The 20549-nt window shown below is 37.6% G+C and overlaps 1 protein-coding gene across 1 annotated transcript in view; it reads left to right on the forward strand.

Moving 5' to 3' along the window:
- The window catches only part of PARD3B (par-3 family cell polarity regulator beta), a 970516-nt gene that overhangs the window by 878627 nt on the left and 71340 nt on the right, over window positions 1-20549 (forward strand). The gene's annotated exons all lie outside the window — the stretch shown is intronic.

Here is a 20549-nt window from a genome sequence, read left to right on the forward strand (position 1 = left end):
TTAAAACCCAGAATTCCAACTTCTACAATAATAACATTCTTTTCTTCTACTGCAATGGGAGAAATGACCATTTTATGTAATATAAGAAAAACCATAGCTGAAACTCCTATGAATTCCAGATTTCTTAAACTGTTCTCAAAGCTGTTTAAAATCAGTTGGGTGCATTTTATTTTAGCAGAGCTTACATGTCCTAAAATAAACTCTGGGTACTAAATTAAAAAATGAAGATGTTTAGAAGATATGAAAATCCATCTAACTGGTGTTTACAGCACACATATCTCTTAAACTTGACAACAATTAGAACTCCACGTTTGTGTTCAGACCCTGTGGCCAGAACCTCCTCGCACCACTTCCTCACCGTAACTAACCAATCCCGTCTCTCCGGCAGCCATCTTGTTCCTTCAGTTTCAGGAAATTTTTGACCCAAAGTCATTCTGAGATTTAACATCATTTGGTTCTTTTTTTTTTTTTTTTTTTTTTTTTTTTTTTTTTTTTTTTTTTTTTTTTTTTTTTTTTTTTTTTTTTTTTTTTTTTTTTTTTTTTTTATTTTTTTTTTTTTTTTTTTTTTATTTTATTTTTATTTTATTTTTTTGAGACAGAGTCTCGCTTTGTTGCCCAGGCTAGAGTGAGTGCCGTGGCGTCAGCCTAGCTCACAGCAACCTCAAACTCCCGAGCTCAAGCAATCCTTCTGCCTCAGCCTCCAGAGTAGCTGGGACTACAGGCATGTGCCACCATGCCTGACTAATTATATATATATATATATATATATATATATATATATATATATATTAGTTGGCCAATTAATTTCTTTCTATTTATAGTAGAGATGGGGTCTCGCTCTTGCTCAGGCAGGTTTCGAACTCCTGACCTCGAGCAATCCGCCCACCTCGGCCTCCCAGAGTGCTAGGATTACAGGCGTGAGCCACCACGCCCGGCCAATTTGGTTCTTATTAAGTAGGAACTAGTCTGGTGTTGTGCTGAGAAAAAGAAAATTCACAGAAATCTCTCCTTCGAATCTACGGGAAGAACACTTAAATCAAAGAAAACCCTGAAATGAGACTAATCACTACAGCAGTATTGGAATTGCTACACTCCACAAAAAGAATGACCACTTTTGAATACAAATGTAATGACACATCACATACTAGATCCTGCGACTTTACAGTCCTCCTGTGGAGCTCATTAATTTGTCTGTGTTTCATTCTGAGCCTTGAAGTCACAGTGCTAATTTTCAGAGTGTTTAGGAGAAAGTACAAAAGTTGATACCTCTGAATTTCAGCTAGGCTGACAGGAAAACTTTCCATTTATTCAAGTAAATGATCTAAGAAGAAAGGATATAATGTTGTTGTTACAAACCGTTGGGAAATAGTTTCTTTTCTACATTCAAGACAAGACTTTTGTGAAGCAATGGAATACTTGGGTTTTATGTCCATGAAGCTATCTCCAAATGATTTAGTTCATTCTATGTCATCTCTCACTGAGCCAGTTCCCAGACATAGCTCCATTCCCTAGGCAGCAAAACCTCAGTACATGAGGGAAATATATTATCTGCAATTGTTCATCCTTTTGTTGGTTTATTCATCCAGTGAATACTCAGTAATTTATGAATGCATGGGAAAGTGTACATCAAGCCTTGCGTCATCAACACTTAGCTACAAGGAAAGAAAACCTGACTGGGGTGAGGGGTGTATGTGTGTATGTGTGTGTGTGTAAAAATATTAATGTTTTCAAGTTTCTCCTTCAGAGAAACAGTAGGAAATGTTGTATAAGAAAGACATTTCCTATCATGATCTGATGTCTTTTCTTTAATGAACCTTCTGGCTTACTCTATAATAACAGATACCCTCAAACCATGTGGAGACACCTCCATTTTTCAGTTTTGTTTTCCCATCATCACTAATTGCCAGAGTCACAGATTGTTTCCGAGTAGCAAATCTATTTTAATTTTTTATATCTATCAGCTACTTATTTTTCCTTCATTTATTTAGTGTGGACCAGGTTTCCTGTTTTCCGTGCAATTCCCTTTCCAGTAATTTCCCAGATTTAAATTGCCAGACAGCACTTCAGCAGCAATGTGGTGTGTGTGTGTGTGTGTGTGTGTGTGTGTGTGTGTGTGTGTGGTTGTAAAGGAATCAGAGACTCATGTTTCAGAGGAAGAAATCATGGTCTCACAATTAATGTGAATGATCTCAGGAAGAAATCTTTTAAAATAGTACTTAAATTGGTGATCGGAAAAAAAAAGTGCTATGAGAGTTAGGAGTTTGTGGTTTGCATATGGCTCTATAACTATTTTGACATTTCCCAATTTCAGTAAAAGGATCATTTTCCTCTTTCTATGTATAGATACATATATATATGTATATATATATGTATATATATATGTGTGTAGATATATATATATATATAGTTTAAAAATCTAGTCCATAAATACATGATGATGGGTGGTAGAGGAAGGGGAAGATGACAAGCAAACAGGAAAGAACTGACATTTTGTTTCAAGCATTCAGTATTTCCCTTTAATTGATTCATAAATTTATCAAAAATTTGAATACCTTCCCATTTAGAAACTCTTAAGACTTTCCTAGCTTCCTTAAAGATTTTATCTCTAATATAAGAAGAAAACCTGCTGATATTCCTTCCTTCATTAAGAAAAAGAATGAACTCATGTTCATTTATGTTGTGTCACTTTGGCCCCAAGGCTGGAGAACAAAATTTCAAAGTGTGCAGTTGCTTAGTCATACATTCATTTATTAATTAATATGTTAGACCTTTGTTCAGTGGCAACTTACCGCCAGACATTTACTTGATTCTGAGGATTCAAAAGTGAATAAGGAGTTCATGTCTAGTGGGAAAGGCAGACAGGAAACATAATTTCAAATATAATGAGATATTTAGGAGTAGTTGTACAGGAAGAAATTGATAAGCGAATGCATAGGAAAGAGAGACTAAGCAAGAATTAACGAGATAGATATGCTTTTATCCCTGTGAAGTTTTCCCTTGTGTGTTCCGCCTTTCCTTTTGTCTGCGTTTAGGGCTGTCTGCCTCCAAGTGAGCTACTGTATCTAAAATGATTGCCCTTTGTAATTTTGAAATAAATATAAAGTGGCTTTTATCATATGTTCCATGATGTTACTTTCTATAGGCCCAACCTCTCATGTTGAGGATTTGAGCATTTGTATGTCACATCTGTCCCAATTGCTGACCAAGATCAGCCCTACATGGTAGTTTTTCAAACTGTTTCCCAAATTATTAGATGATGATAAAATCAGTCAGTCACTCACTATTGTCATTTCTAAATGATTTTGAATAGAATATATCAGAGGGCAAAGCAGGTAGTAAATATGGGGTATTGGTGAAATTTTTGTTTCATAGTTAGTGTACACATACGTCTTCCTAGGTTATGATTTTCAAAAGCTGAAAAACTCTGGTTTAGACTTTAAAGTTCTCTATCTGGTTGTTCACAATTTCATTTAAAAGAACTCACATGGTATTTGTTTCATAGTAGGGACTTAAAACACGCTCGAATAGATATTGTTGAATAAATCCTACCTGAAACACATGAGTAACATAGATTTTGCTTTTCTTAATTATATCTACATATCAATGCAGATAGATAGCAATGGGTAGGTCTGTTCAAGATAAATATAGACTAATTAATTTTAGTCTAACAGCCAATGGTTTATGTAGCTCTTAAATAAACATATTGAAAGAGTTTACAGTTAAACAGCCAGAAATATTTCATAAACCATGTGGGTATACTTGGCATAATCCAGGCTTTCTTATTTTCCTGAAAATTATTTTTTTCTTTTATATTTAAAATATTTTTTATCATAAAATACATGCTCACTCTAGAAATATAGCTAATTGGTAAAAGTATTAAAATGAAAATGTAAATTATTTATTATCTGACCACACAAGAAACGAACACTGTTTATGTTTTGGAGTATTTTCTTTCATACAAACATACACACATGCATGCATGTCACATGTAGTAATTAAATTGGGATACTTCTGAATATGCTGTTACTTATGCCACTTTTTTTTTTTACTTTCTGTTATCTTGTGAGCATTTCCCATGCTGTTAACTATCCTTCAAAAATATGAAGATAATGTTCATTAATGCCCAGATTTTCTAAAAAGGATATTAAGCAATTGGTTAATTACTTCACTATTAGACATTTAAGTTGTTTTCATCATTTCTTATCATAAATAATGATATAATAATTAGCCTTATAAATAAATCTTTGTATTCTTATTAGTTCTTTATCATAAATCAATATGACATAATAATTATTTAGTATAAGGCCATGAAATTTTTTAAAAATTTGGTATAAATTACTCAACTGCCCCTAGGAAAGTTAGTAAGTTTATATTCCCCCCAGTAGCATTAATACATTCCACAAATATTAATGGTCTGTTTTATACAGGTTTTATAGTAGTCCTATTAAAATGGAATGTTTTTATTTTTCCTAGGTTTAACCAATTTGATAGCAAATATCAATTATTTTGTTTTCATTTCATTTCTTAATTACATCTGAGATTGAGCATTTCACAAGTTTATTGGCCATGTATTAATATATTCCTTCTTTTTATGAATTTTCTATTTTTTCTGTCACAGTGTTTGCCTCTTGTGCAACTAACTTATAAATTTTCTTAATGTGGAAGGAATGTAAGCCTTTACTGGCAAATATCATTCAATTTTTTCCAACTTTATCTATAGTCTTTTGACTTTATGATGCTAGAAAGGGAAAGAAGCTTTAATTTTCATGTAAACAAACCAGGAATATTTATTAGTTTTCTGAAATGGCATTTAAACATCTGTTAAGATGATCGTATGATTTTTTTCTTCTTTTTCTAATGATGCGAGATTTTATATTAATAGAGATTCTAACATAGACTAGCCCTTGCAGTTCTGAAAAAATAAATTTATGCTCAATGCTATCTATTATATTCTTTTAAGATAGACCTGGGCATGGATTGATAGTATGTCATTTGTAATTTTGTATCTTACTTGTAAGTAAAATTAATATCTATGTTTTTTGTTGGTTTTTTCCTAACTTTAGGTGTTTTATACAAAACGGTTATACTAATATTACCTTTCTGAAGTGATCTGGATAGCCTTACCTCTGTTGCTATGCTTTGTGACAATTTCTATAAGGTAGGAATTAGCTCTTTGTAAAGATTTAAAACGACTCATCCATAAAAACATCTAGTTTTGTGCTTTCTTGTAGGTAATTCTTTGACACCTTTTTTCCAGTAGACACACGTCTTTGGAAAAGGAGGTATTTTCTCCTTTAGTGAATTTTGGAAATTTGCTATCTTTTTCTATAAAATTATCTATTTCATTGAGATTTTTAACCTTTTAGTATGTTTTATTTTTTCAACCATATATTTAACAATTCTATTTTTCTCTTTTCTAATACTTATTTTTACTTTATTAATTATTATTTTCTTTCCTTAAAAAGAGAAGAAGCAGACCTACTTTTTAAATTATTTAGCTATTTATTTCATTTACTTTTTAGTAATATTTAACAACAATATAATTTAAGGCAATGAATTTGCTTTTGAACTTAGTTAGGTATAATTCCAGAAGTGGTAATATGTTGATGTTCTTCTTATTGTGTTTTTCTAGATATTTTAAAATTAAAGACCTTATTTTTCTGTTAACCATGAGTGAATTTTATGATCATTATTTTACTCATTAAGGAGTTAGGTTTTTTCACTTAAAAGTTTGTTATTACTATATAGTTTTAATGCTTTGTAGTCAAGGAGGACTTCTGTAATTTTGCCTTGTGGCATTTCTTAAAAGTTGATGTAATGTGTGTTAACTTTTGTCATTTAAAAATTAAAATTAATTAAATTAAAAATAATGATTTTTTTTTCTGTAAGCCTTTATTATTTAATAAATATTTATTGAGTACCTATTACATTCCAGGTACTCTTCAGGTGCTGGAGATAACAGGTGCTCTATGCACTCTTCAGGTGCATAGAGAAAAACAGACAAAATCTCTGCCCTGTGGTACTTACATAAAAGTAGATAATAAACATAAACATACACCATCTTTGCTTAAGTGTAAGTCAGCATAGATTGTTATACTCACATAAATTTAATAACAGCTTTTCAGGAGAAGAACAAAAAAGGGAACGCTACCACATTAAATGTAAACTTTTATAAAAAGGCATCCTAATTTCTCAAATGTTTAAGTATAAGAAATGTGTGTCCTGTAAATTGAGAAAATATCATAAAATAACCTTATTAATTATATAGTTTCTGACATTGTATATATTTATGTATAATCTTCTTGATCTTTCCAAGACAGATGGACATAGGTTAAGGTTCCTGTATACTGTGTTCTTTCTGAGGACGTATAGCATCACTTTCTTTTTTTTTTTTTTTTTAGATCTATCTCTTATAAAAGGTTAAATTGTGCTATGTGATTCATTCTGAGACTTTTTCTTCCAAAGAAATGTTTAATTCATTTCTATCTGTTATGATGACTGGCATTCTTGTTCTTTCTGTCATTTTGTTTTTAGTTTTTCTGTTTTATATACTTTTCGGTTTTCTATTTCTTACCCCATGAACTATATTTTGTCTGATTTTTTTTTTAGTAGTTTCAATCATACTGGCTTTATAGAAAACATCCTTTAACCTATTTTCTCTATCAACATCAAAAATAAAATAATCTCTATTGAGTTCCTTCCATGTCAAAGAAACAAAGTAACATGACTGTATGCTATCACACCTTTCCCTTACACTTTTTAACCTGTGGTATTTGAGATACAGTCATGATTCTAAAGAAGAATATATAGCTCTTTTTAAAAAATATTTTTAATGCAGCATGTGCCTGTCATCCAGAGAGTACATGCAGTGTCTAATGCCAGTCCTTCTTTGCTATGACATCTCCATTGTTGAGTTCTTTATCCCCAGTCATCTCAGCCTGCTTACCTTTTTGAATGATTTCACTTCAGGAAGTATCTATAGCTAGTATATTTCTAAATCCTTGAAATCTGATAATATCCTTTATATATAAACCTCAACACTTGTCACAACGTCTGGGGGTTTGAGATACATGATAAATAACTTGAATGAATGACTTACCTGGGTTTTTCCCTAAAAATTCCATCATTTTCTGTTTTTTAATGTTAGTGAAGGAGATATTCGAGGCTCACCTAACTTTTCTTTCTTTGTAAGTAACCTGTTTTCTCTATCTGGATTTTAGGGGATTCTGCATGTATGATATTTATATTTTTTACCCAAATTTGTCTGGGAGTTGGTCTCTTTTCATTTATTTTCCAAAGTCCTTTTTGAGTCCTGTCGATGGCTTCATGTTGGTTTCTTTCTGTTTTCTTGCTTGAAAGCTCTTTAAACAAAAGAGTTGATATTCTCTTGGTTCTCACCACCTTTGCACCTGAATGTTTGTAGAGGGGTCCCCTCGGACCTGAACTGGAGGACTGGCAGATGGAAATTCACACCTCCTGTTTTGACGTCTGGCATCTGGAGAGGGCTGGAAGGGGGTCAGAATCCTGAGTGATGCCTGGAGGGGTACTTCATTTCTGCCTGGTTTCTCAGACGGTTTGGCTAAAGTCACCAAACAAGGGGAGAGCTTTCTGGGCCCTGAGCTCTGTGTGGCCCCACCCTCTCATCCTGTCATACCTGTGGCTATGTCCACCCTTCATCTTCATGCTATTGCCATCAAATCAGGAGACACAGTACTTTCTATCTCTTTGATTGTTTTTTCCCTGCTGTAGCTACATGGAGAACCTTCTTACACTTTCCAGGGGTGCTGTTTAAAGAATTCGGCTACTCCCAACGTAAGAAAAAATCCCACTGTCAATTTCCCTATCAGTCCCGTAACTTCTGCTCTAGCCTCATGCCCGAAATGAAAGTTTTAGCCTCCTCCATCTGCTCCGCAGGAATGGCGCCATTTCTACCAGATACTCCTCAATGCCTGGCACTGGGGCAAGTTTCACCTATATTTTATGCAGTTGGTCATTTCAGCCAGAATCTACTCTCGTTGCCATTGAATTCAGACCTAAATTCTTAATGACGAACCATAGCAAGGTCCAGGACAGTTTTATTGCATCACAAAGGCCATTTTCCTAGCTGCAGCTTTCTTAATCACATGCAGTAAAGCAATGCATATCTAGTGGTGTGACTGGAAAATATTAGAGCTTTTTTTCCCTCCTATACTGTTAACTCCTAATTTTTCTTTAAACGGTCTTGAAAAAGTGAGACATGGTGTGTAAAACTTCCAAATTGGTTCCCTTAATCATTCCAAGGGATGGACTTTTGCAAAATATACTAACAGAATGAGTTTCTGGTTACACATCACCATAACTTCAGTAGGGCTAAGCTGAAAAGCCCACGGAAATGCAGATGATTAATAATTTTTTGGTTTTGTTTATATTTTTACATTGAAGATATGAAAAATAATTAGAATGTAATACTGGGTGTTATGTATACAGAGTTACCTATGAATATATACAAATTTTATTTTCGCTGTTAAGCTGCATTTTTGTATTATTAAAGATGAAAAATAAAGTTCCTGCTATAGACATAGAGATAGTGGTTGCATGGCTTTATGAGCTCCTAGAGTGAGATCTGTAAATATAGACATTAATCTAATAACAGAATCGTATTTATAATACAGTAGAGAATTCTTACTGGGCATTCAGAACCAGTGCGCATGACACCCAGCATTATTGAAGGCTTGCCTTCTCTCAAGTTGAACTAATATTTGTCCTTATTTTGGAGACAACTCCAGTTCAATGAGAATTTCAAAAAAGGGCCTGTCTTGCTCACTGCCCCTCCACCCCCTTCACTTTTGCAGATACGGTTGTGTGGGTTCTCCCTATGGTTCTGTGGTCTGTACACAGTCCCCAGAAAGTGAAGGAAAATTTGGGGCATCCTTTTTCAAACGTTCTTTTAGAACTAAGCCAGCCCCACTCTGATTTTTATCCCACCTCTCAGGGTCTGGGGTCCACCTCCTTGTGAATATCAGACACCCAATAAGGCTGCTGTCTCTGGTATCCCCAGAACACAAGGGTTATAGTTCCTTCTGGAATTCCCTGATCTGCATTGGTCACCCATCTGAACTTGACTCAACTGCTTGCCGCTTGTCATGGATAATCTTGTACATAGGTTCTCTTTCACAGTTGGGTCTAATTTTTCCTTTCCTCTCAGATCCATCCTGTTATCTTTGTCCCTGTATGTACTCATAGTCACACGTGGGTATATTGTGGCTGTAAATTTCTTACCTACCCATATGCAGCTATCACCGGTCCTGCCCATTCAACTGCTGCCCTGATAGCTGGTGGTGACAGAATCTTGCCTTCAAAATCAGAAGCTCGTCCCAATATTGAGAGGTAGAGTTTTACGAAGAGTGGTTGCTTTTATGGCCCCTTTGGTAAGCACATGTACCCGGAAATAAGCCAGTCAGAAAGCGTTCAAGAGCTTTCCAGCTTGATAGTGAGTTTAGCATTGATGTCAAACTGCTCATCTCTGTGTACAGCACTTATTGCCTGGCCACATTTCCATTTTCACCTTGGAAACAAACATGATAGTTTCCACAATTGAAATCACTGCGTTTTCTAGTTCTAGTGAGGAAGTTAATGTAAGATGCTTAATTAATTGACATGGAACAATTTTAAACTTAACAAGATTACCACTTTCCTTCTGCTTATTAGTACTTTGTCTTTGACAATTCTTGCATTTTTGTATAGTTTCTAACTCTTGAGGTATGCAACACCCAAAGTACTACTTTGCTACCTGTATTTCCTACTGTTTAGCAATGGCCTCTGAGGTGGTAGGAAGTGAGGGAGACCAATCTTCATCAATAATGGGTAATGATTTAAAAATAATTTAAAATGATTCTTGTACTCCTATATCTACACCTCCTTTTCAGATAAATTCTGTCTGGGGACACAAGTGGTCTTTGAGACTCCACTTGGCTTGGAGATGGGGAAGAAGCCAAATGAGAGGTGTGCTGCTATAAATAAAATAGCATAAGCATGGAAACGCCATCAGACACAGCAAGTGTAACTATAATGAAAGTTACCTTGAACAAATCAGTTCCCAGGATGGCATTCATTTCTTATTGATAAATATGCTTGATGCAATGAAATACAGCTTCCAGAAAGATAATGGAGCAGATAATTAAACAATCTATTTGGAAACATAAACACATACACATACACACTGCAGGGAACATTGGTTAGCACAAATCTTGTCAGTACAACCTAATGTCCTTCTGTAGAACAATGCCTGGCCTCTGACAAGGGAAAAAATACAAGAGCTATTTTTGACCATAGTAAGGTTAAAAAATTTTTTTTTTAATTCTGTGGTATGTGACCAACATCAGTAAAGGAGAAAAGAGCTTGGCCTTTACTTCTCTTATATAGGTGGACTGTCATTCAGGGATGCTGGTAAAGCAAGTCATTAATGTTTCTGTTTCAGTTGGCTGCAGCATACTAAGTAGCCTTCTCTGTGGTGGTAACTGACCAGGGCAATTAAAGATGTGACTACCTCAGGTCTCCTCTGCCACAGAAAACTTCCCCGAGGCCAGCCGTCAGCCCCCGCTGCTTCTGTTTCAGTGTACAAGGGCAAGTGAAGGACATGGCCTTCCTCACAGTCTGTTCCAACCTCCGCCTCTGCCTCATCCTTTCCACTTGGCATCCCATAATGCCATTCTCATAGGGGGTACATTCCTGATAAATGCTTGTTGAATTGTGCAGCATTGTCTCTAGGTCTCCCTCAGGAAAAGGAGGAGCGTCAAGACCCTTCCATGCTCAAGAGTAACACAGAAGTTTCCCCAGAGATGAAGTCTAGTCCCTCTACTCTAAAGCCTAGTCCTTATCTCACTGCCTTTTTCAAGTAGCTGCTGACACCCGCATGATGCAATCAGAGATGGGTTGGTTGCCTTTGCAAGTTACTCATGGTCCATGATGCACAGAGATCCTCACTCATCCCAAGTCCCTGCAAACAGCCATCTACTACAGTCACCAGCCAATGGTCTACATAGTGATCCAGAAGATAGGTCACAGTGGTCTCATTAGCCATCCTAGAAGGAGTATTATGCTCACATCTCATATGTCTACACAGTCACAATAATCTCCCTCACGAAGCCTTCCCCAGCTGCTCCTGCAACATCACCCTCTCCCTGACAGTGCTTCTCCCCTACTTCCTGTCTGTACCAGGAAGTAATAAAACTTAATCACATCCTATCTGGTGCCAGTAAGCAACTTATTCAAGAACGTATGTACATTTGAGGCTTACATTGTACCCAACCTCATGCTGACTGCTTTGCTACCCCACAGCAAATGCTTGCCAAATTGAATTCTTGATGGCCCAAATAGGTATACTGAGGCGGAGTCATCTAGCAGTCTCCAGAGACAAAGCATATACCTATTGACACTGTCCTGTGTTTCATCTTCAGCCTCTTCTCTCCATGTCAGGGGTGACACAAACTTAAATACTCAACAAATTTGCATGAAGAGGAATGCCAGCTATCGGTCACTGCTAACATTTTCTTTTGCAACGAAAGTTAATTCGCTTAGTATCTGACAACATTCCAAGTAGCTGGCTACCTAACATGCTAGCAATTACACCTACAGGATGAGCATCTCATTCAAATATTTTTATAGATTAAGTTAATTTACTTTCATGGGTTTTGAAATAATAGATTTGGATATGAATATGACCCTGCTTGAGCATTAAAAAAAAATTAACTTCCAACGTATTTTAATGCAAATGTTACCTTTGTAAGTGGATGACCTGAAAAGAAGAGTTTCCATAGTAACCTAAGGGAACACATAACTGTTTATCGTAACTTCCCCAGGAAGAGAGCCCAGCACAGACTGGGGGGATCTGCTTTGATGTCTGCTGAAGGAAAATAGCTGACAGCATTGGGTGAGAAAACGGTTAGAGGATCCCACTTTATTGGTAGTTAATTTAGAAAATAAACTTTCATAATGAACTGCTGAAATACACACTTGAAACAACCAGATGATCCGTCAGGATATTTTTAAAAACATAATTTGTCAAGGGTGACAACTGAGGCATCAGTTTAAGAGAAACAGATTGGGGATGAGTTCTTACAACAGGAATTTCCCACCGTTTACCCATCTCTGTTTTTCTGTCTTCTGTGTTCTTCTCTAGGAATCACTAGGCCTTTCAAAGATCTTAGATTTATTTATTTATTTATGCTCATTTTTGTTTTCCTTTTTACCTGAGAAAATGTTATGTAAAAGCCGCCCTTCAGGAATTGAGACTCTACATTGTGAGGATATCACCAAAAAGGAATATATGGATTAACCTTCACTTTCTCTATACTCAGATGGCTGTTTGAGTTGGTGGCTTTTTGGATGTGCCATTAGCTAGAAATGAGTTTGACATCCCCAAGTCACTATATGGTTATTTTTTTTTTTTTTTTTACAGATGTAGCATCTAGTTAAAGAAAAGCTTGTCTACACGAGTTTTCTTTTTCTTTCTTTCTTTCTTTCTTTCTTTCTTTCTTTCTTTCTTTCTTTCTTTTTTTTTTTTTTTGTAAGAGTCATTAGAGTGGGGAACAGATGCACACAGTTTTGAGAAGTATTTCTTTGAAGCGCCATTTTAGAGTCAGCTGACTGACAGGTCCCTGCCCATGGGCTCTGGTGTGGCAGAGGCACTGGCTACAATTACCCATCTGGTATCCATCTGGTAGCACGAATGAAAGATAATAACAGATCACAGAGAAACTCTACCAACTGCCAGGTTGGTATAAGCAGGCAAAGAAGGGTGCCACCCAACAGCACTGTGAAGAATAAGAAGTGTTGTCCGTAGGGTATGCACATTTCCACCACAAGATGCAAAAGAATGGCACCCAAGAGCATATGGGAAGGAAGTGCTGTGTGCACCTAACCTTACAGCTGCAACTTGTTAAGTATTAAACCAAGGTGTCTCTGCCACATTTAAGTTGTTAGTGAAGTTTGGAGAAAATGTATTATCCTAATATGCTTGCGACCTGCCTTTCGCTACCCATATCCACCCACAACAAGGTTAACCAGATGTGAAGACTTTGGATAAGGGATAGGTACCAGCATCATAAGGACATTGATTTAATTTACATTAAATGCTACTAAGTGGTATTAAAGTAATGCCATTTTGCAGTATCACCTCAATTGTAGAAAAAAATAAGGATTTTATAGTTGCTGTAAAATAATCTAAACATTTTCAACTCGTTACTTTCTTTTTGCTTTATTCTCTCCTTTTCTGTTTTGTCTGCTTCCTTCCAGAATGCAGGGTGCTCTAAGCAGTGCAGCTAAGAGTTCAGAATCTGTAACAGCCAGAGGTTTGCCATCTTCAGGCAACAACCGCCCCTTCTGAGGAGCCAGAGATAGAGATTTCAGAGACAGACAAAATGTCTCTGGCCTTTGAGTGGTTAGAGGATAAGAGCTAATTTGGATTCCTTTTTTTGTTTCATAATATCCTACAAAAGGTTTCACATACTTCTACCGAGAAATAAAGCAATGAAAAATATCTTTCTGAATTGGCCATACAGAGGCCCATGTTGGACAATTCAAGGAGATAGAATGGAGAAGAAAGAAAGGTTGACTCTAGGGGCACAAATCACCTGCGTAAGAATTGTCATAAAGTAATTATTAATATATAGTGCAGGACCACCAGAAAATGCTAGTATGGAGGCGAGCGACAGAAGAGATGTCAAAGGAGAGGGGTTATATTCTGAAACGTAAGATTTCAATATCCGTATGTCAACTGACCTTTGCAGAAGAATTTATGGGAAAGCCAAAAGGAACCTAAACCTGATTGCATGTGGCGGAGCGAAAGTGCATACTCTGTGCAAGAAGATATAATATTGTAAATTCACTCGCTTTTCGTCTTCAAGTTATGGGAGGGACTCAAGTTCTTTCACCATAATTTATACTAATTAGTCCTTCCACTTAAATCAAGAGGGGAACTGCAAATGTGGCCATTGATGGTCTGCTCCTCATTAGAGACAATTAAGAGTTAGAAGAACAAAAACACATCATAGGATTAATGATGAGAAAAGCCACCCAGGGAGAGAAACACAAAGCAGGAAGTGTGATCTTATTGAGCTGGACAAAGGAAACTGATAGCCTTCAAGATCAGAGGCTCTTGGAGCTAAGTTCTAAACAGAGTCTAAAGTCGAATCGTGTGCGCCTGCAAGCCTTCCGCTGCTGTATTCGCATCCGTATTTTTCATATCTCCTGTCGTATTGCATTTATTAAGAAACGTTCTCACGCTCTAAATCCAATTCATTAGTTTCCCTCCATGGATAAGAGGGATGGCATTACTGATGAGAGAAAAATAAGTAGTAAGCTAATCAGCGTTGGTAAATTCCAGTCTTGCACATTATTGTCATTGAAGCTTTAGCCAGCATTCAGACAGGGCACCAAGACACAGCGGAGAGACTGGATGAGAAATGTCCTCATACCACTCTCGCACTCCTGATGCTTGTATCATTTCACCCTTTCCCAAAGGGAGATGTGGAAACATTTAATTGCCTTATGAACTGATTGACAAATCGACGGTCGGATGTGTGTGGATGATCCGTTTCGAGAAATGGCTCCAGTGCTGCTAACAGTTCATCAACAGCCATGATTTGCACACCCTCGCAGAGTTATTATGGAGAAGCGGAAGGATGGGCTGATTATTGTCTTTCCTTCTTTCTGCTTTTTTTTCCCCTTGAATGTTTTCTTCACCTCCAGGGAAATGCATTCTAGCAGCGTGAACACCACTATTAATCAACACTTGTAGCAATAATCAGTGAGTGAAAAATGGTGACCAGAATCTGCGAATGCACTGGCATAACTGTCTTCTGAGTCCTCCTTTGTGATCATGCCTTGGCATCCTAACATGGATAATTTATACAAAATTAATGTTGGCACCTTCTGAGGTGCAAAGATTTATAGAAGCAGTGCTTACTTCTTCATCCATTAAAAAAGAGAAATAGTTTCTGGTCATGATGAGTAATATTTTAGAGCCTTTAAAAATATACTTGCTGTCTTCCTGTTTCTTTGTGTAATGTTTAGCCAGCTAGTCCCTTCACTTTTGAACATGGGTGTCACAGAAGGCAAAACTGTTATAAGTCCTTGGTTCCAGTTTTCCCAGACTTTTACCAGGATGGGGTATGAAAGACAGTCAAAAATTCAAAAATTCCTCAAGTCCAAAGATGATTCTTAGAGCTGACTGTTGTTTATTGGCAATAGAGAAAAAAAAATAGTTGAGTTACTGAAGTGGCAAAATGCTGTTGCTAGCCACACATGACAGAGGGTAGTTGTCTAAATAAATAGTGTAATTTGGTGCTAGCCATGAAATTATACACAAGTGAAACGATTTTTAAAATTTGGTTGCCACTTGCATTCATTCCACAAAGCTACGTTTTAATTCACACCATCCTATGATAAGGAGGGCAAATTCTGAGATGTTAACACATTAAAAATTTCCCTGAAACTTTACTAAAGTTGGGATGGATTTTCTTGGAGCCTAAAGAAGGTCACTAAGGCATGGGATCGCATCTTTAAAAAGAGTGACAGACCAGGACTCATAGAAGCGTATGACACCAGCCCCTTCTCAGAGGATCGTTCCTGTCATTAAAATCAATGCAACTTAATTAAAGCAAATTATAGATAGATACATCTATAAATAAGATATTAAAGTGTGCTGCTGAATATGATAATTGCTGCATATTTAGCAATCAGTGTGTGTGTTCTGCTTTTGCCAGGAGGAATTTCTTTCAGTGGAATCAATGGAGCTTTATTAAAAACCATCCAAATTAGAGGGAGAAATGATGAGTGTTATAATAACACAAAATCACTGTTTCAACTTTCACTGCAAAGAAAGGAAAGCAAAATATGTCCATCCCTCTTTTTTCACTCAAGGAAAATATTAGACATATTCTCTTTAAGATGTGGATATTTTGAATTTATAAATTTTAATTTTTGCATTCTCCTCTCCCAAAGGAAGGCGGAGGGAAAATAACGATCATAAATAAAACAATTTAGCAGTGGGACTGGTGTGCAGAACACCCCAGTGCCTGGATATACCGCTTTATACCTTGATGGAAGACAAATAAATGTAGTCCCAACTCCCAACAGAGCTTTAAGATGGCTTATTTTACTCTCCTAAACCACCAGACTTTCTTGTGTGTGAAAGTTTTCATGGGTTAGTTCAAAATAATGAATGTAGAAAATAAAAACTCATTTTCATCACCTTCCTACTTCTCTCACTACCTTACCCCTGTCATCTTTTGTCATAAATCACAATCAAACTTGAGGCAAAATGACATCTTTTTTTCCAAGCCAATTTTAAAATACAAATTAAAAAAATAGAAATTTATCACTCAATTTAAAAATGAGTAACAGAAAACATAAGGGTTAATTAACTCCCCCCATGCAATCAGATTCTCAAATTTATGAAAATGCATACTAAACTTACAAAAATACAAAGATTTCAATGTAAAATTTTCTAAGAGATGAAAATATAATCACCAGGTAGCCAGCCACCTCAAATAGAGTCAACTAAAGGCATTATGAAGACATCTTACATCGAGTCACTCTGTGTGCATTTGTTTGTCTGTCTCTAGAAAGAGGAGGAAAGAAAAGAGAACAATGAAAAAACAAAGAAAAGAAAGAAAATGGAAAGTAACAGGAGGAGACATGCATGTTTAGAGAAGTGATTTATAACTATTTCACGTAATCAAATGTTGATTTGTTGAATGTCTTCAAGGCACTGCTCTAGGTGCTATACTAGGGAAAGAAAACAAAGTCCCTGTTCTCGTGGAGTTTATGTTTGTGAAAAGAAACAGACAATAAGCAAGCAAAGAGTAAAACTTGGGCTGTGCTAATGCCCACAAAGAAATATAAAACTGGACTAAGGGGTGATGCTGGGCAAGGCATACTGTTTTGCATAAGGTAGTCAGGGAAGGCTTCTTGGAAGAGGGGACATTTAAGCAGAGACATGAGTGAGAAGTAAAGGCATGTGGCTAAGTGGAGAGAGTAGGCATTGCAGGGCAGATGGAAGCTGGAGCACACAGGCACTGGGAGGGCAGCATGCTTGGCCACCTGGAGGAACAGGGAGGAGTGAGAGCGAGCAGGACAGCGTGCCAATGCCGGAGAGGTGGCTGGGTCAGAAACGTGGAGTCTGAGTTCACTCAATGTAACCATCCTTACTCATAGCTGTTATTTTTAGTTTTCTGAGATATGTAGACAATGCCTGACACTCATGCTTAGAAACCAATAAAAAGGGTTAGCCTTTGTTGTAGCTCGCTGTGTTCTTTGTAAGGCCCAACTCTAGAGAGTGATTTTCAGGAGGGGAAGCCAATGATTTCATTCCAGACTGCCAATACCAGAGGCTATCATGTTCACGAATCTGTTCAAACTTGGGACACATGAGTTTTCCACTCTACAGGGGGATGTACACAGACTAGCGTGGAGTTCCTCCATGCATTTCTCTTAGCTCCACGTCTACTGTGCAGGCGTATTGCCCCCATAATCAAATCTATCTGCTGCCTTCTAATGTTCCTACAGGCAGTTCCATGGCCTATTTCCACCCACGCACTCTGCATAATGGGAAGAGGATGGAGGCGCTGTCCCTAATCTGTACATCACAGACATCCGGGCCCTGGCTTTCCCTCAACACATTCTCTGTCCTCGTGTAACTGTCCCTCAGAGTTGGCCCCACCCAGCAGACAGAGAAAGGGAGCAGAGCCATGGTCCTCACAGTCCTTATTTGGATACTTTTTACCTGATACATGAAAATGTCATTGGACATCTCAAAACTAAACCATGCTTTGAGATTTATACTAATGGTAGTTTGCAGCTCTGTTATTGGGTACAGGAAAACAGCATGGCCAGTGTGGCTCACTGTAATCTGCGAGTGAGTATTCTGGCCAAACTGCACACAGTAATAGTACCATTTTGGGGGTATTTTTTGTTGCATAATAAGAAATATTAATACATTTACTTCTGAAATCTCCGAAGATATTGATATAATAGGTCTCTTTAATTCATACTATTTAAATAATAGCCCACTCAAAGAATAGGGTATTCGAAGACATTATCCAGTAGAAGCTTTTCCATCCTTGTGAGGTAGTGAGCTCCTTCCGCCACCTTTATCCTTTCCTGTGCTGGTGCAAGGTGGCTCTGGGTTCCCTGCTGCTTGGCTGCGTCTCCTCAGGCAGCTCTCCCGTGTTAAGGAGCCCTGATTTTGAGGACTCATAGAAATTACTAATTAGAAACACACTGAAGTGTTGGGTCATTTTTCTTTGGGACTTTACTAGCAGAGAATTATACCCCAAATTGCATTTCCTGGTATTTTCTCCTTGCTGATTGTAAACATGCCAATGGTGCTGTATTGTATTCACCCACAATACAGGGTAGGATTGAGAAGTAAAGTGGATCAGTCTAATAAAAATGTGGCAGCAGGCCTAATGAATGTTGGAGTGAATCTAAAAACCTTTAATAAGCTCACTTTCTTTTTGTAGTATTTTGCAGTTTAGTTTTCATGAATATCTGGGCACTGCATTTGGGGGCCTCTAACTGTATTAACTGTTGGCAGTATTTGAATTCTCCTTGAGAGAGAATGACAAGGTGGAAGAAGTATGTGGTATCTGCTGAGTTGTGTGCCATTGAATTCAGATGTAGGCAGTAGTATTTTAATTAAAAAAAAATGACTGGGTTAATTTTTTTGGTTTTGGACAGGGTCTTATTCTATCATCCAGGCTGGAGTACAGTGGCACAATCATAGCTCACTGCAGCCTTGAACCCATGGGCTCAAGTGATCCTCCTGCCTCAGCCTCCCAAAGTGCTGGAATTATAGGCACGAGCCACTGTGCCCTGCTGATTTGGTTAACTTTTGAACCATATGCTTTCATGTTCCCAGGAATAGAGTGAAAGAGGTTCTATTCCTATTCCTTCCAAAACATTGCATTCTCCTGCTCCCTCATTTGAGTTTTGTGGCTCTTTGAATTATGTGTTTGATCTCTGCTCCAGAGGAAAGATGATTCTACCCATTCTTTGTTTGGATGGGTTGTTCCCCGTGTTTGACCCTCAAATTGAAAATCATGTTTCCCCTGTGAACATCACAAGTTTAAATTCAGTGGTCTTCATTTGGTCAGTAACCCACTTGTGGATTACTAGTGTAATTTATGCAGTTGTGCTTGTCTGCAAATTAAGAGTGAGTGTCACATGGCCCTTAGGGAAGATGCTCAGAGAGACCCGTCCCCTAGACTGTGTTGGGCCAATTGACAGATTCAGAGTGTAGCTCTACTTCCTTCCAAGTGACTTGAATTAATACTGGTGTTATTTTCCATGCCAAAGCCCAATTACATGATGGAAGATTTTTAGTAATTGGGCCCTTTGGATTTTAAATCCTCTCAGGTCAGGGCCCCTGAGGATAGCCTGCAGTAGGAAAGACTCGGGTCTTCGAGCAGAAGGTAAATCTGATTTATAGATGGACATGGCATTACATCTGTCACAAATACATTATGAATGGGCGTTGTACATTTTCTAACATATAAATCAACTCCCCCTGGGAAATTATCCCTCAACCTAATGGATTACACCATAAGAAGTTCTGTGCAATATTCATCCTAAATTTTCACTTTTCTTAATTCATTACGTTGATGAGTAGAGATCCTCTTCTGCCTACATCTTAAGGATGTTGAATGTATTGGGCTAATGTTTATAAATCTCACAATTCTCCAACTGAGCCCACTAAAGCAGTGCAAAACAAGACTAGATGATAAATAGGTGTTGGTTTCTGCTCAGCATTCCTACTGTGCTGGGGCGGAGGGGTGGGAACCTGGATCCTCGAGTGCAGCCTTTTGACTGAATCCAAATTTTACATTCCATGAAGTTTACGTTAGGTCGAGGAGCCACACTTGGGGATCCGGAGGGCCACATGTGGCCCTGAAGCTACAGGTTCCCCACCCCTGCTGGCTCTCCTTAAACATGGGAAGTCATCTAAATGGCATCCAGCTGGAATTTCAGTGGCTTAGCTGCCAACATTGAGATTTTGCTTCTTTGCTTCATGTTGAATGTTAGTTTCTTTTTCCTTCCTCTCTTTCCTCCATCTACTGGCCTCTTGCTACATGATGTTTCCCCTTCAGACTCTGTGTCTTTGCTTGTCTGGGGGAACTGTACCTGGACAGGCATCTCCCTGAGCACAGAAGCTGAGGATGCTTTCAGACTTGGAAACACAATGAAGGGGTCTCCCACCACACTATGGAGCTACATCTGTGGATCGTACTCATTTAGGACTCACTCTCTACCCATGCACAGATCCCACTGTGCCCTGCCAGGAGACCCAGCTGTCATCCTCTCCCCATGCAGCCATTAGGGCAACACACATGTAGTCTTGGTATTCACATTTGATTACAAACAGCTCAGTGATGTTGTAATAAAATGCACACTTCACATCTGCACTGTTGCATTCCCAAATCACAGTGAATACTGTTTCTTGACTCTATCCAGTGGAAGTAACATTCCCACATGAATGGAAGCATTGTGTTCTGTTGCTAAGAGCATCT

The sequence above is a fragment of the Microcebus murinus genome, chromosome 8 (assembly GCF_040939455.1).
Source record: "Microcebus murinus isolate Inina chromosome 8, M.murinus_Inina_mat1.0, whole genome shotgun sequence".
Lineage (NCBI taxonomy): Eukaryota > Metazoa > Chordata > Mammalia > Primates > Cheirogaleidae > Microcebus > Microcebus murinus.